Below are 17,473 nucleotides of genomic sequence, written 5' to 3' on the forward strand. Positions count from 1 at the left end.
TGACACGGCCTTGAGTTAATTGTGTGAAGCCAGAATCTGTAAGTTTCCATGAGAATCAATTAACAGAAACTGAACATCTCTTGCTGCCAGATTGACTATGGGGCACCTCCATCGCGTGGTGACAGGGGCCCTGAGGGACCGTAACTTAAGCAGGGGGAGGGAGCACTGGGAGGACCAGAGCTGGGTGAGTCATGTTCCCCTCTCGGTAGGCGCCTGCGTCCAGCTGTTTTAATATCTGTTTTCGCATCTTTGGCGCCGATTTCGCACCATCCGCCACTAGGTGTCAGCGATGTGCTGTTGCAAATCGCTTCCAGTGTGAAACCGAAGCGTCTTGCGGAGTCTGAGAGGTGTGTATCGTCAGGTTGGTCAGGTTCACTGGCAACAATCCACTTTGTTAGCTGTCTGAAATCATTTGCCGGCTTGGTGAGCATCTAAGCACCTGGGTGTAAAGGAAAAGGGAGGGGCGCGTGCAAATTTTATTATCATAGAATTGTAGAGTTGGGGGGAACCCTGGGGTCATCTAGTCCAACCCCCTGCAAAGATGAAACCTGCAACCTTGGTGTTATCAGCCCCACACTGAGCTATATGGAGGCTAACAAATGACATTCTCTCGGTCCCGTTTTTTTGAAGCGGGGTGGGGGTGAGGAGTCATTCAGTTACTTATACTGTATAAAGATGATTCATGAAAATAATAAACAATAATGATGGAGCAAATCCTCTCCCCCAACCCTGCGCCCAGAAATGCACTATTCACCCATTCACTTATTTGGAGTGGGGGTGGGGTGGGCGATACGGCACTCGGCACATATGCAATGGCACACTTTCGTAAACTGGCGCTGCGCAAATCCTATCGTGAAAACAGGAAGGCTGCCAAAAAGCAAAGCAAAAGAAGCGCCACGTAGTGCTTGGACGTTGAAACTGTTCCGCTTTCAATAGTGCAGCCATTTTGGGCGCCTTGAGTTTTGGTGGAGCGCTTGCAATGAGGGTAAGTGCCGTCTGTATTTCGCTTTTTTGGTGTTTTGGGAGGCGGGGTTGTACCGTTAAGGTACAATAATTGGTTTTTTAAAGGGGGGGGCAGGAGAAACAGGACAGGCGGGTGTCAGGAAAAGCGTCCCGCTGCTTCTGCCGACTCGTCTTGTGCAACAGTCGGGGAGGCGGCGGTCTCCAGGCTTGGAGCTCCGTGTCTTTTAAAGCGAAGCCAAAAGGGCGCACGAAATATGGGCGACTTTCTTGCTTCGTGCGCAGCCACCTGCGGATGGTGATATATGTACGTTGCTATTTTCAAATCCTATAGCGCTGGGTAAGGGTGGTTCAGGCGGGAGGAAAGCTAGCAAGGGAAACTGCCTGGCCGCCTGCCATCGCGAATGGCTGACGCAGCCGAGAAAGAATTTGGTTCCCTTCCTTTCCTTCGGATTTCTGCCCATACCTCACACTCCCTTATTATAAGTACAAAGCTGCGAGGAGCCGCACGAAAAGGAGTCTCTCTTTGTGCATCTTGTGTGTTGTATATATTTATATCTGAAAAGAAAGAAAGAAAGATTTCTGCCACCCTTGGGACTGTTTCGCACGGTCGTCTTTTATGCCACGGGACGGCAACTCTCTGAGGTTCATGCGGCACATTGCAGCCGAAGCTAAGCTTGAGATAATTTTATTTCGATGGGGGCAGAGGAAAGAGCGCCACTGTTCATTATGATTATTGTTTCTTGATCTGTTCAGAATTGCGTGGATCTGAATCTGCCCACCCACGTTTTAAATTGTTGGGACTGCACAAGGACACACACACCAATACAAACTCCTTATGTGGTTTTACTTCTTTTATTTGGAAAACGAAGAAGCCGCATGTTGAACAAAATTATTCAAGCAGGGCACATGTTTTGCTACTTAGAAACGCGACTATAATACCAAACCAATAAAAGCAAGTGTGTAGGGAATCATTATTGCAAGCAAGGTAAAATTTAAACATTTTAAAACAAGTCAAGGTCGCAGGTTCAATCCCCATAGGGTTCAATCCTCATATATTCCTTCCTTGCAGGGGGTTGGACTTGATGATCCCCAGAGTCCCTTCCAACTTTACAGTTCTATGATTCTAAGTGTAATTAAATTATGTGGCTGCAATCGGGCTTACTGGAGTTTTCGGCAGACGTGTAATAATACAATATGCACCTGCCTAGTGCCACTGAGGGCAGTGTTTAGTGTGTACGAAAAATACAGCAGGGAGCAGGTTTTGTTATTGAAAGAAGGGAGGGCACCTTATACATGGTGAACCATGACTCAAAGGACAGGGCCAGCCCTCCCATGAGATCAGGTGACTGCCTCAGGCAGCAGGATCCACAGAGGCAGCAGATCCAATGCTAGTCTTTCTTCCCTGATACTGGCGGGGAGATGGGATGCCATTTTGGGGGGTCTGCCTCAGGTGCCAAAAGGCTTTGGCCTGGCCCTGTCAAGGGATAGGAGAGACTCACAAATGACTACCAAGAGCTTCTGCAAAACGGCTCTGTTCCCATTGGCCTGATCTCGCTCAGTATTCCCTACACACGGATTGACAGTGACTGCTCACAATTTCAAAAAGGGGAGTTGCCTGAAACATTGAGAGACTGAACTTGAGATTTGCTGCTCTGCCACTGAGCGATGCAGTTCTGCCCTCCCTAGTTCTATGGAGCAGATTCTTTCCTAGCTTCCCCCACTGTTCTGCATCCCCTTGCACTGTGGCCTAATCTATACACCCCTGCAGAACAGATGGGCTGTACCGCTTTAAATTATAAGTAGGGGTGCACTTTTCGAAGGCTCCCACATCTGAAAATCTTGTTGAGTCAGGGAAGAAATTGCATGCCGTTGGAGAAAGGCTTTAGAGCTCAGTCCCCTCCTCTCCTTGATCTCCTGGTTTTCTACTTGCACAGAGGGTTTTGTTTTGTTGCAAATTGATAATTTAAAATGTCAGACAGCTGCTGTCTGAAGTTGCGTGGCCTGTTCAGAAGTTCTTCTTGATTTCCACTTCATCCTGCCATGCGGACAGCCCAGGACTGAATTTGAGAGAGCCAAGTTGGGAGTGAAGAGGCTGGGACAATGTGGAAAAACTGGTTTACAGAGATAAGGAAGCCGAGCAACAGGCTGTGATTGGCTAAGTTCTTCCTTATATGCAGGATGACATAACAGTTTTCTTGTTGGAGTACTGAAGTTTTGGAAAGAAGTTTGAATCTAGTCTGTGTATAAAGTAACTTGTACAAAGCTGTGCTTTACTCTGCCTATGAGTCATAGGCGCCTGAGGGGGCCCGGGCGGTTGGGCGGAGGAAAGGCAGAAGCTGCTGCTTTCCTGCATTCTGCCTCAGGGTCTTACTGCCCACCCGCTTCTGTTGCTGCGTTTGCTCAAACTCAACAAAGAGCAGGGAATCCCCTGCCCTCCTGGCAAGCAGAGGGTTAAGGAAAGGATCGAGTCCTTCCTTCTAATTCTTTCCTAGTCACACTGCCTGCAGGCTCCAGGTGGGAGAGAGAGAGAGAGAGAGAGGGCTGGCTTGGGGGGGGGGGACTTTTGCCTTCCTTTCCTCCCCCCCCATCCCGTTAAACTCCTTGCCTGCATTCTTAGCCAGCTGCTTCTCAGCACACCCCTCTTGTGCTTCTTGTCCCTTCTGTGTTTTTCCTTCCCTCCCCATTTAAAACGTGGTGACAAAGCACGGATCCACATGGATCCTCAGGATTTTTGCATTGGGTCACCCCAAATTCACCATCAGATCACATTACATGTCCATGGCTACAGTCTGTACCAAAAATTCATGCACCCACTGTTGCCTGGGGCTGCAATGGTGCAAAAACGTGGTTACAAAGCATGGATCCACAGGATCTTTGCACTGGGTCACCCCAAATTCACCATCAGATCACATAGCATGTTCTCCGCCCAACCGCCCGGGCCCCCTCAGGCCCCATGGAGTCGGCGCCTATGATTATACACAGCAGAGTAAAGCACAGCTTTGTACAAGTTACTTTATACACAGACTAGATTCAAACTTCTTTCCAAAACTTCAGTACTCCAACAAGAAAACTGTTATGTCATCCTGCATATAAGGAAGAACTTAGCCAATCACTGCCTGTTGCTCGGCTTCCTTATCTCTAAGCAGACTTTCTACTGTTTATCTTGGCTTGTTGCCAACCCACTAATTGTTTCCTCCAAAAGCTGCAGGAAAATGCAAAGTCTCAACAGATTCAACATTGCCCTTCTGTAAAATGCCTCCTGAAATCTTTTCTGTTAGGCCCATGCAGGCAATTATGAACACATCTTTCCACAATGCTTACCTGATTGCTGATTTATTTATTTTTAATAGTTTTATGTACTATTAAACTGCTTTGGGTTTTTCTGATTAGGTAAAGGTAAAGGGACCCCTGACCATTAAGTCCAGTCATGACTGACTCTGGGGTTGTGGCGCTCATCTCGCTTTATTGGCCAAGGGAGCCAGCGTACAGCTTCCAGGTCATGTGGCCAGCATGGCTAAGCCGCTTCTGGCAAACCAGAGCTGCGCACGGAAACACCATTTACCTTCCCGCAGGAGCAGTACCTATTTATCTACTTGTACTTTGATGTGCTTTCAAACTGCTAGGTGGGCAGGAGCTGGGACTGAGCAACGGGAGCTCACCCCGTCGCAGGGATTTGTACCGCCGGCCTTCTGATCAGCAAGCCCTAGGCTCTGTGGTTTAACCCACAGTGCCACCTGCGTCCCTTTTTTTCTGAATAGTGGTATATAAATATTTTTATAAATGAGCAAACTTGTGAAACTATCTACATCACCCAGAGCTGATACTCATCATCTGCTGGCCTTAACTGAGAAAATATCTGGGACCAAAAGAGCATTTTTCACTCCATCTCGTGATAACAAAGGAAGGCATGAGATTATGCTGAATGCTCTTGCTATTGTACTATGGCAGCCTCGTGAGCATCCTGTTCTACAAGCACTTGTCACTTTTGGTGCAGTTAAATTGTTTCGCTAGGTTGTGCCTGTGTTCCAATTCCCTATTCTTCTGGATCACATATCTTCTCTTTTGTACCTGCCAACTCACATTTCTGTATCACAACAGAAAACTTTTAATGTTGCTCTCAAATCCTATCCAGTTTGTACCTTGAGTAGGATTTGATAGGATCCCGCTGTAAAGAAAACAAATTATCCCTTTGTAGGGATGTGTGCATTCCAGGCTCTATAGTGTAACATACCCCAAAGACCCTAGGAAAGAGTTTTACCTGAGGAGCATCTTTCAGAACTTACCACGAAGAGTTACATTTATTTGATGTAAGCATGCATTATTCATCTTTTTCTTTTATTTTGTAGTAGCCTTCCACTGCCTTTGTTGCACTCCTCACAGTGATAGTTCCACGGTCAAAATAAGTTGTCTCATTTCCTCAATTGTGAGGTCTCTCATACATTCCTTAACAAATTTCTCTTTCAATACCTGTTTGCAGGTATACCACCAGGGAGGTTTGGCTGGCGCCTTCATTATACACCTTTAGTCACCAGGCAAAAATGTTCATTTTTAACCAGGCCTTTTGTTGATCCTGTTTACATCCTATTACCTTTTAAAATATGGTGGGGTTGGGAGGGGCTCTTATTGGGTTGTTGTTTTTATTTTGATTATATATTTTGTGGTTTTTTATTTGGATTTTGTTCTGTGAACTGCCCGGAAACATCCAGGTATAGGGCAGTATATAAATATAAAATATAAATAGTAGTAGTAGTAGTAGTAAATGTGATGGTTTAAAGTGGCATGATGTGGCTTTAAATGTATGGTGCATATGTGTCTGGGACTGGCTGGATACTGATGAATGGGCACCAGGAGAAGCAGGGTTGGAGATGGACTTGGAAGAAGGAAGGGATCAGTCTTCTGAGGGAACCTGTTGCAGCTGGGAGATGAGTCAGAGGCAGCAGAGGCTGTAGGATGGCAGAATGGAGAATAAGTGCAGGGTCTGGAGGGCGAGATAGGGAAGGCTGGTCACGGGCGTCCACACCTCCTGCAGGTAACATGCAGGCAGAATGTGTCTGCTTGCGCAGATACGTAAGCTGAAGTTGGGGTGTGGCCTTTCTGCTACAGTCTGCAGTCATCGGGTGAATATGATGAAAGGGTGCAATTTCCCTAACTTGTGTGTGACCTTTGGCAATAAAGAATGAATTGCTTCCTCTGGAAATTGTTTGCCCTTCCGGTGCCTTGACCAAAAGTGACCCTAGGCTACATGGTTAGTGAAAAGAGAGGTTAACCTTGAGTCCTGGTTCAGGCAACTCAGCACAGCATGGCAAGTAAAAGACCCCTGGACGGTTAAGTCCAGTCAAAGGCAACTATGGGGGTTCATCTCACTTTCAGGCCAAAGGAGCCGGTGTTTGTTCACAGACAGCTTTCTGGGTCATGTGGCCAGCATGGCTAAACAACGGGACACCGTGGCAAGTGCCAGAGCGCACGGAAATGCTGTTTACCTTCCCGCCACAGCAGTACCTATTTATCGACTTGCACTGGCGTGCTTTCGAACTGCTAGGTTGGCAGGAGCAGGGACAAAGCAATGGGAGCTCACCCCGTCACAGGGATTCGAACTGCCAACCTTTGGCAAGCCCAAGAGGCTCAATGGTTTAGAACACAGCACCAACCAAAAAGGACCAGGGAGGGGTGAAGTGGCTGCAGGTTCCTCTGTGGGAGCCTACACATCGGCATAGTTCCAGTAAGCCATAGTGTGGCTTACTGTGCCGTACAAACCAGGCTTCTCACTTGTTCAATGCAAGGGCAGTCTAAATGAGCCCAATTTCATGCCAGTCCAGCCTGAGAGCCACTGTTATCTCACCATATCTTATTATCTCTTCTTTCCAGGTTAATAAACATCATGGGTCCCCTGAGAGAACCTTTATTTTACTGGATCTGTTGTCATCACACATAACCTTATCCAGAACAGGTTGGAAGAAGTTTCTCCAGTTGCCCACCTGAGACACTGAAGACTGGAATTTTCATAGGCTGTTCACGCCTGAACCTTGGCAGATGTGTCTAGAGTAAAAGGATCGGCCTCACTTGGCATGAAGTATCTGGCGGAAAGTATCTTTTCCTATTGGCTCCATGAATTTATGGAATTATCTTTGCTGATGGGTCTGCTGTATGGCATCTCTGCTGAAGTAACGCCTTTTTGCTTGGGCTGTGGCCTTTGACCACCTCGGCCTATGCAGGTGAATATACTGATTGTTTTGATTTCACTGTTTGCCTTTTTAGACATGTAAAGTGTATAGGAACAATTGTAACTAATGTTCTGTTTATTCCTCAACTTGAACATAATTTAATGTCCATTTCAAAACTTCTTTGAATTTTGAAGTTAGGTTTGTTGAAGAGAAATGTGAAATGGAAAGGTTTGCATAACAGGAAAGCTAGAAAATTCATTGTATCTTATAAGGGGAAATTGTTTGGAATCTTACAACAAAGAAAATTTAAAAGTAGAGATGACAATGTAAAAGGGGGGGAAAGCCTCCACATGATGAATGCACACATTTGTTCCATAGGTGTTTAGGACATGCCAATTTTCAGACATTAAGTAAAAGGCCAGGATTGTGTTCAGATATGAAGTTAAAGCCATGTAAATCCTTTATGGAGTGTAATACTTGCAGGGAGAGTAAATCAACAACAACTCCGATATAGTGGCCCCCAAACTTAAATTTATTATGGATGATATATTAGACAAAGGAGAAATTCCAGAATCCTGGCAAGAAGCTTTGTTAACTCTCCTTCCAAAACAAGGGGCAGACCCAAAGTTGATTAAAAATTATAGACCGATTTCTCTGTTGAATATAGACTATAATTTTTTTACTGGGGTCTTAGCAAATAGGATGAAAATCATTTTAAAAAGAATTATTAAGGAAAGACCAGACTGGTTTCCTACCGGAAAGACAAATAAAAGATAACACTAGGATAATTATTGACTTACTGGAATATGCCGAAATGAACCTGAGTAAAAAAATAGTAATGTTATTAATAGACGCTGAAAAGGCATTTGATTGTATCTCATGGAGTTTCCTGACGGAGACATTTGAAAGTTTGAGAATAGGAAATAGAATAATGAATGGAATTAAAGCTATCTACAAAAAACAAAAGGCGAAGCTAATGATAAATAATGAAATTACAGAGGGATTTGATATTGAGAGAGGGGTTAGACAGGGATGCCCCCTGTCGCCACTGTTATTCATTATGGCACTGGAAACCCTTCTAGGAGCATTAAGAAAAGACAAGGAAATTAGAGGGATAAAGGTAGGAAACCAGTGCTGTAAAGTTAAAGGATTTGCAGATGATGTGATTATAACAACGGAAGCACCATTAGAAAGTATTCAAAGAACTCTAGAAAAAAATGAAGGAATTTGGCAAGATTTTGGGCTTTAAGTAGAATACAGAAAAGTTGAAACTATTGGCAAAGAATATGGGAGAGAAAGATAGAGAAGAGTTAGAGAAAACAACAGGGCTAAAAATAGAAGGTCAAGTGAAATATTTAGGTCTTTGGATAACAAATAAAAATACGAACTTATTCAAAGACAACTATATCAAAAAATGGAAAGAAATCAAAGAAAACTTAAAATGTATATAGGGAGTGAAGTGTAAGCAATGGAAGTCAATCAATGAAATTTTATTAATATTTACATATTGAGATATTTGTAGAATAAATTTGGAAGAAATTCTTCCAACTTTTCTTCTTCTTATTTCTTTTCTTCTTTTTTCCTCTTTTGTTCTTTTTTATATATGTGTGCTTACCTGAAATATGTATGTATGTATGTATGTGAAATATTTTGCTTATTCAGCTCCCATTTACACAAAATGTGAAAGAAATTCTAAGTGACTTCTGGAGCTTCTGCATAGAGATTTAGCAGGTCCATTCCAGAAAACTCTGGGACGAGCTAAATTTGATCTCATAATCATCAAATGATTTTTTAATGTTTTGGGTTCATTATAGTTTTTAAATCATAAAGGAGCAAATAAAATTTTCACATGGTATAAATGTTGTGTAAATGTTTTAAAAGGATAAATGGAACAAAAAAAATGTTTAAAATATTTGAATGGAAAAGATTCTTATGACCCCCCATCTTATGACAGTACCCACTGTCTTCTTGTCAATGTTGTATTGTTCTGCTGGGGTGGGGGCTACTGTGAAAAGTGGCGTTGGCCTGGGTTTTTTGCGGATTTTCAGTGGAAATGTTTTGAAGCTCAGAATTCAACACTTCTCATGGCAGCATATTTAGCTTTTAGATCAGGCAACGGGAAAGTGGTCAGGGATGATGGGAATTGTAGTCCCAAACATCTGGAGGGCTGGAGTTTGCCTTTGCCTGTTTTAGATAGTACTTTAGAGCATGGGGAGCAGAAGGTAGATTAAGATCTACCAATATGTGCTTTGAAGTTCATCATTGGCAAAGATTTCTCACTCCTAATTGTTTAGCAGTGGCAATGGCAATGACAAGAAGACCTCCTCCAACACAATTATACTCCTAAAATGATGAATATTTGGGGGTGCGGGGGATTTCAGGAGTAACAACAACAACAAACCACATCAGTAAAATCAAGAAAAATTAACAACCCTACTTTAAAACATACAAAAGCTAAAATATTAAAACAGATTAAAATTACTTCAACTTCCTAAGCATCTAAGAATGCTTTTATCAGGTGCCTGAAAAGTGTATAGCAAAGGCACGTGCTTTGTTGCAATAGGCGGGGAGTGCCAAAGTGCAGTTGCTGCCACACTAAACAATGCAGTACAGATATTATGTGGAACCTGTAGTAGTGCTTGAAACTACTGAAGGGGAGGTTTTATTTATTGTGATTTCACCAAGCTCTGTATTATCTGAAGAGGAAAACAGTTATGTAAAAAGCAGGACTGCACAGCAGCAATCTACTTGCCTGCGAGTCTCGTCATGATCAGTGGGACTTATTCCCGAGCCGATGGTGCATAAGACGGGCTGCAATCCTATGCACCCCTTGCATCCAGTTTGTACCTAAAAACCTGCACAAACCTGCACCAGAGAATTGCAGAGTTGGAAGGGACCCCTGAGGGTCATCTAACCAACCCCCAGGGGCAATGCAGGAATCTCCAGCAGGACCATCCCTGACCAATGGCCATCCAGCGTCTGTTTATGACCTCCAAGGAAGTAGAGGCCACCCAAGAGAGATCTTTCCACTTCCTGATGTTTTGACAGCATGGGGGAGGCTTGGGAGTTGTGGGCGGGTGGCGCGCCGCCATTGCCCCACGCTTCTGGAGTTGCCTCCGGGGGGGGGAGCCTCCCAAGCCTCCCCCGAGGGGGAAGGCCGCCTGCAAAGCAGTGCAACCCCCACCTCCAGAGAGCAGCACACAGTGTGTGGCAACAGCACACAGTCTGCCCGTGACTTCCAAGCCTTCCTAGAGCCTTCAGGGGAAAGGGGAGGCCGCTGGCAAAGCAGCGTGGCTCCCCGCCCCCACCCCCAGCCAGGAAGCAGCCTAGGAGCTGCCATTTTGGCATCCTCCTCAGTAATGACACCTGGAGTGGCTCGCACCCTCCCGTCCTGTTATTGTTGTTGTTGTTTAGTTCTTTAGTCGTGTCCGCCTCTTCGTGACCCCCTGGACCAGAGCACTCCTGTCTTCCACTGCCTCCCGCAGTTTGTTCAAACTCATGCTTCGAGAACTCTGTCCCACCATCTCGTCCTCTGTCATCCCCTTCTCCTTGTGCCCTCCATCTTTCCCAACATTAGGATATTTTCCAGGGAGTCTTCTCTTCTCATGAGGTGGAGTCTCAGCTTCAGGATCTGTCCTTCCAGTGAGCACTCAGGGCTGATTTCCTTCAGAATGGAGAGGTTTGATCTTCTTGCAGTCCATGGGACTCTCAAGAGTCTCCTCCAGCACCAGAATTCAAAAGCATCAATTCTTTGGCGATCAGCCTTCTTTATGGTCCAGCTCTCACTTCCATACATCACTACTGGGAAAACCATAGCTTTAACTATACGGACCTTTGTTGGCAAGGTGATGTCTCTGTTTTTTAAGATGTTGTCTAGGTTTGTCATTGCTTTTGTGGAACATCTTTCAGTGCTGCTAGGCCAAGCCACTGATCAGAGACTGGGCTGGATCTGCTCTAAAATCTAGCATCTTAAAATTATCTCAAGACCAATATTCTCAAAAGAAACTTAACCAACATTTATCACCAAAGTCATGTTGACTCTCTCACCCCAAAAATGATGGAATGGACCCTAAGTTGTCATCAGCAATGATTTACATAACAGCTTTTAAGTATATTTTGTATTTTATGTTTTGAATTGGATTGATATTTTATGTTTTTAAAGAAAGGTAGGCTGACAGATAGCCACACAGACAGATATTCTTGCTAAGCCTAGCAAGACCAAAAAATGGTTGCTGGAGATATGGGCAGTGCTTTTTTTCAGCTGGAACTCGCCAGAACTCAGTTCCAGCCCCTCTCAGGTGGGTGCCATTGCCATTATAAGAGACCAAGGGAGGCTTCAAGGCGAATTCCGAGTAGTGCTTTCTTTCTGGAAAAACAGGTGGGGAAACTCACCACGAGATGATAGATAGATAGATGATTGATTGATTGATTGATTGATTGGTTGGTTGTGGGCCCAGTCATATTGGCACAAACCCACACCCCAGGCAGTGGCTAAATATAAGACATGATTAATAAACAAAAGCAGACAATGATTGGGTTAGAAATGCCCACAACTTCATTGATTTGAGATATAGGTGGGTTTTTGCCTTGGCACTTGCACTGTGACTTCAAATGCCTAGTACTCGCCCTTCACTAGCTGTCTGGTCCCCTGCTTCTTCCACCTTCACTCAAGATGGCAGTTTCGCTTGGCATGAATCCACAAGAGCAACACACACACAAAGGCTGCTTTAGTCTTAGTGTCTCCCCTTGTTTTCTTTCTTCCCTGTCTCCCTGGTTTGCTTTCCCCACTTCCTATCTTCTCCTCAAAACCGACAATCCTAGATTGACTCCACCTACCTGGCAGTGAGTCCCACTGAGGTGAATGGGATTCACTTCTGAATAGATTTGGTGAAGGTTGCAGGGTCCTGTCAGAAGCTCCCCCTCCATCCCATCCAATCCTATCGCATCTATCCCAACCTGTGTTTTTCCTCAAGCCTTGACAGAGCTCTTTCTCATTTCTGAGGCAATCCTAACTTTTGAAAGTGTGTAGTTTTTTTGCCCAAGAAGCTGCTTTAAAGGGGAAGTGAGGGAAATGGGAAGCATCCTAAAGGTAAAGGGACCCCTGACCATTAGGTCCAATCATGACCGACTCTGGGTTTGCGGCGCTCATCTTGCTTTATTGGCCGAGGGAGCTGCCATACAGCTTCTGGGTCATGTGGCCAGCAGGACTAAGCCACTTCTGGCAAATCAGAGCAGCGCACGGAAACGCTGTTTACCTTCCCACTGGAGCGGTACCTATTTATCTACTTGCACTTGATGTGCTTTCGAACTGCTAGGCTGGCAGGAGCAGGACTGAGCAACGGGAGCTCGAACCGCCGACCTTCTGATCGGCAAGTCCTAGGCTCTGTGGTTTAACCCACAGTGCCACCTGCCCAAAAGCTATTTTGCTGTCTTGAGAAGTCTAGAAGAGGAGATAGAGAGAGAGCTGAGGGCAGAGTTGGAAGCGGAGTTTGAGAATACAGTGGTACCTCGGGTTATAGATGCTTCAGGTTACAAACTCCACTAACCCAGAAATAGTGCTTCAGGTTAAGAACTTTGCTTCAGGATGAGAACAGAAATTGTGCTCCGGCGGCACGGCGGCAACAGGAGGCCCCATTAGCTAAAGTAGTGCTTCAGGTTAAGAACAGTTTCAGCTTAAGAACAGACCTCTGGAATGAACTAAGTACTTAACCCGAGGTACCACTGTACTGCTGTGAGATGATCACAGAATCACAGATTTGGAAGAGACCTCAGAGGGTCATCTAGTGCAACCCCTCAATGGAGGTACAGTGGTTCCTCGCAAGACGAAATTAATTCATTCCGCAAGTCTTTTCGTCTTGCGAGTTTTTCGTCTTGCGAAGCACGGTTTCCCATAGGAATGCATTAAAAATCAATTAATGCGTTCCTATGGAAACCGCCTTCAGTCCAGGTCCGGGGACAGTCTGTCCCCCGACCTCTTCTGAAGGTCGGCGGGGGGCGAAAGTCTTTGCTTCCCCCCGCCTGCCTTCCCGGGAGAGCGGAGAAGCAGCGCTGCCTTCCGCTCTCCCGGGAAGGCAGGCAGGGGGGAGCAAAGACTTTTGCCCCCCGCCAGCCTTCAGAAGAGGTCCAGGACCTCTTCCGAAGGCGGGCGGGGGGCAAAAGTCTTTGTCCCCCCTGCCTGCCTAACCGGGGGCTTTTAAATCGCCCCGGGACTGTCCGGGGCGATTTAAAAGCCCCCGGACGGCTTTTGAAGGCAGGCGGGGGGGGAGCAAAGACTTTTGCCCCCCGCCAGCCTTCAGAAGAGGTCCAGGACCTCTTCTGAAGGCTGGCGGGGGGCAAAAGTCTTTGCTCCCCCCTGCCTGCCTTCCCGGGAGAGCGGAAAACGCAGCACTGCCTTCCCGCTCTCCCGGGAAGGCAGGCAGGGGGGACAAAGACTTTTGCCCCCCGCCCGCCTTCGGAAGAGGTCCTGGACCTCTTCTGAAGGCTGGCGGGGGGCAAAAGTCTTTGCTCCCCCCCCCCCGCCTGCCTTCCAAAGCCGTCCGGGATAGCGGGAAGCGCTTCCCTGCTATCCCGGACCGCTTTTAAAATGCTGGCGGTGGGGAGCAAAGCCTTTCGCCCCCGCCGGCCTTCCTGGACCTCTTCTGAAGTCCGGAGGGGGGGGGAAGGCTTTGCTCCCCACCGCCAGCATTTAAAAGAGGTCCCCGGAGATTTCCCTATGGGCTTTCGTCTTGCGAAGCAAGCCCATAGGGAAAATCGTCTAGCGAAGCGTCACAAAAAACGAAAAACCCTTTCGTCTTGCGGCTTTTTCGTCTTGCGAGGCATTCGTCTTGCGGGGCACCACTGTACCTCAACTCAAGCAGCCTCAAGTTAAGGCAGCCACTTAAATCTCCCCCTCCATTAACCACTATTGAAAGCCCCTTGAAAGCTCCCTTCTCACCAATCTCTCCCTTTTTTATCGAAGGGAAGGGGGCAAGCAAGCAAAAAGCTAGTCTTCTTTAATCCCCCCCCATTTTTAATATGGAAGGAAGAGGGAAGCTATTTCACCCCCCCCCTTTGTTTTCTGCCAGTGGGGGTGTGAAATATATTCAGAGTCGCAAAGTGATTTCATGCTCTTTATTCAGCTCATAGTGGTGAGGAGAAATGAATGAAAGTCCCCTCAAAGTATCTGCTTTATATACATTATTTACACAATGGGCTGCCCATGATTGTCTAATTCCGGAATTCTACTGTAAGCCAATCAGGTTGTGGATTCACTTCTATCTGGAGCATAATTGGGTGGTTCCTGCCAACCAATCATACAGCTGCATTGTTCTAGGACCAAACAGACTGCTGCATTCTGAATCCTATTGTTCTAGGACCAATCAGACTGCTGCATTTTGAATCCTATTGTTCTAGGACCAATCAGACTGCTGCAGTTTGGATCCTATTCAACTCAGTACATAACACCCCTCCCCTCTAAGTTCCAGTCCTGCCTGGGAGGTCGCAGTCATAGTCCTCAAGGTACGCCGGCAGCCTAGGTGTGTGTTGCAGCCTGGGGTGTTCCCTGGTCCGGAGTTCAGGTTCTGGCTCGTGTTCCAAGGATCCTGGCTGTGATGGGGCTGTTTGGTCTGGCGCAACCGGCTCGCTCAGTCGTGGTTCTGGTTCCGGTATCCTTTCGGCCTCGCGGGTCCTCTCTGTATTTACTGATTCTGCCTCTCCTGCTGGCCCCTCCTGTTCTATGGGCCTCATTGCCCCACTGTTCCCTTGGGACTCCTCTGACCTGTCCTCCTCCTGGTTTTCTTACGGGAATCGTCGCCGTATCTGGTCGCAGTGGCGGCTCCAGCATTGCCCCCCATCCGTTAGCACCTCGTACGACACGGGGCCAGTGACCCTGGTGACTGTGGCGGGTACCCATGCTGGGCCTGCCCCAAAATTCTTTGCGTACACTGGGTTCCGGGCCTTGAAGTTCCTGCTAGGCTACAGTGGTGACACGAGAAAGGACACACTGGAAGGGGCATGCAAAAAGCCCTGCAAGCCAGTCTGCATAAAGTCTTGCAGTCTTGGCGAATGCTCATGGAAAAGAGCCTTGAAGCCAATTCTTTTTTTAAAAACGGCCTAGGACCCTCGTACCTACGGGACTGCCTCTCCTGGTATGCCCTGCGGAGGAACCTACGGTCTGCAAATAAAAACATCCTGAAGGTCCCAGGCCACAGAGAGGTTAGGCTGGCCTCAACTAGAGCCAGGGCTTTTTCGGCTGTGGCTCCAATCTGGTGGAACACTCTGTCACAAGAGACAAGGGCCCTGCAAGACTTGACATCTTTCCGCAGGGCCTGCAAGACAGAGCTGTTCCACCAGGCCTTTGGTCAGGGCACAGCCTGACCCCCCTCCTCTGGCAATCTTCACAGAATCTCTAGCCCAATGGTTGCTATCAATTTGATTTTAATTAATTTTAGAATGAATGATTTTAGAATGTTGTACTATTTTATTGTTGTTAGCTGCCCTGAGCCCGGCTTCGGCTGGGGAGGGCAGGATATAAATAAATTATTATTATTATTATTATTATTATTATTATTATTATTATTAAAAAGTTAGATACTGGAGTCGTGTGCAGTATTAAAAGATGAATACCCTTCTCACGTCCAGACCCCTCAAACCTAAAGTCTGTTGACCCCTGACCTAAAGTGCTCAAATAACTTTAAAACATGCTTGTAGAGATCTACACAACCCTGCAAGTAGATTTGTGTTTAAATGACATGCTTTATCATAGCTCTGGATAAGTGTAGCCTTCCAGATGTTGTTGGACTGCAGCTCTCATATTCCTGGGCCAGTAGGGCCAATAGTCAAGGATAATGGCAGTTGTAAGTAGTCTACAATGTCTCATAGAAGCAAGCCCAACCCCCAGGTGGGACGCGGGTGGCGCTGTGGGTAAAACCTCAGCGCCTAGGACTTGCCGATCACATGGTCGGCGGTTCGAATCCCCGCGGCGGGGTGCGCTCCCGTCGTTCGGTCCCAGCGCCTGCCAACCTAGCAGTTCGAAAGCACCTACGGGTGCAAGTAGATAAATAGGGACCGCTTACCAGCGGGAAGGTAAACGGCGTTCCGTGTGCTGCGCTGGATCGCCAGATGCAGCTTGTCACGCTGGCCACGTGACCCGGAAGTGTCTTCGGACAGCGCTGGCCCCTGGCCTATAGAGTGAGATGAGCGCAGAACCCTAGAGTCTGGCAAGACTGGCCCGAACGGGCAGGGGTACCTTTACCTTTAACCCCCAGGTACGCCTCTAGCTGGACTAAATAGGGATTTGGTCTGATCCATCAGGCTCTTCTTATGCCTTACCCACTTAGCTGGGTCCGGGACTTCATTCCAAGTAGATACCGTATGTATAGGATTTCACTGTATGCCCATGGGTGCCAGGGAGGTTTCAAAATGCTCCGAGGGCAGCAAAGATAAAAGCAGGGAAAGGGCAAATGCTCAGTTTTTGGAAATATAAATTCTGGTACTATTGGACTCTGGCACTATTTGGAAAGTATGGACTCTTTATTATTATTAAACATTTTCTTGATTTGCGGAAGTGTGTGCAATGTCTCTCTTGTATTTTTTCCTCCATGTAACATTTTTACAAATCAGTTTCATTTGTTGAAACATTAGGAAGAAAAGGGGGAAAGAGGTGGAGGGGTGGGGAAGATGGGTGGGGGTGGAATTGGGTGGCCATGTTTCTATTTTACTTAATATATGTGGGGTTTTGTGTCAGCGTTGCTTGTGCAGGTTCTCTGCTGTTCACTTGTGTTCCTCTGGTGGTGAGAGAGGTTAGGGTTGGCCAAGGTTGTGGTTATTCATTTGTAGTTGGCTGTGGCGGTCTTTGTTTTCATGTGTGAGTGGGGTGGGTGTTTTGGATCAGGTTAGCCATATTGATTTGTAGGCTGTTGGTGGATTATTGTCATTGACTTGTTGGACTGTGTATGTGATAAAGGGGAGGCATACTGGGGTGAAGGCGTCTTCTATTTGTCGCCGTGTCAGTTTCAGTTTATTGGTTAATTTTTCTAGTAGGGCTGTTTCCCATATTATTTGGTACCATTGGTCCATGCTTACTCCTGACAAGTCTCTCCAGTGTCTGGCTATGATGCTTCTGGCTGCTAAAAGTAGGTGGGTTATGAGTTCTTTGTGGTGTAAGTGGGCAATATTGTTTTGGAAGATGTTTAGTAAGGCCAATTCTGGGGTGATTTCTAATACAGTGGTACCTCGGGTTACATACACTTCAGGTTACATACGCTTCAGGTTACAGACTCCGCTAACCCAGAAATATTACCTCGGGTTAAGAACTTTGCTTCAGGATGAGAACAGAAATTGTGCTCCGGCTGCGCGGCGGCAGCAGGAGG

General features: G+C 46.6%; 1 protein-coding gene across 1 annotated transcript in view; it reads left to right on the forward strand.

Moving 5' to 3' along the window:
* Nucleotides 1–920: 920 nt before the first annotated feature.
* LOC309365131 (C-type lectin domain family 2 member B-like) overlaps nucleotides 921–17,473 on the forward strand; it is a 123,762-nt gene continuing 107,209 nt past the window's right edge. Inside the window, exons 1-2 of the mRNA XM_081903303.1 lie at nucleotides 921–985; nucleotides 6,829–7,175. The gene's annotated coding sequence lies outside the window, so the exon portion shown is untranslated. The remainder of the gene's footprint in view (nucleotides 986–6,828; nucleotides 7,176–17,473) is intronic.

This window comes from Podarcis melisellensis (assembly GCF_964234715.1).
Source record: "Podarcis melisellensis genome assembly, chromosome: 2".
Classification (NCBI taxonomy): Eukaryota; Metazoa; Chordata; class Lepidosauria; order Squamata; family Lacertidae; genus Podarcis; species Podarcis melisellensis.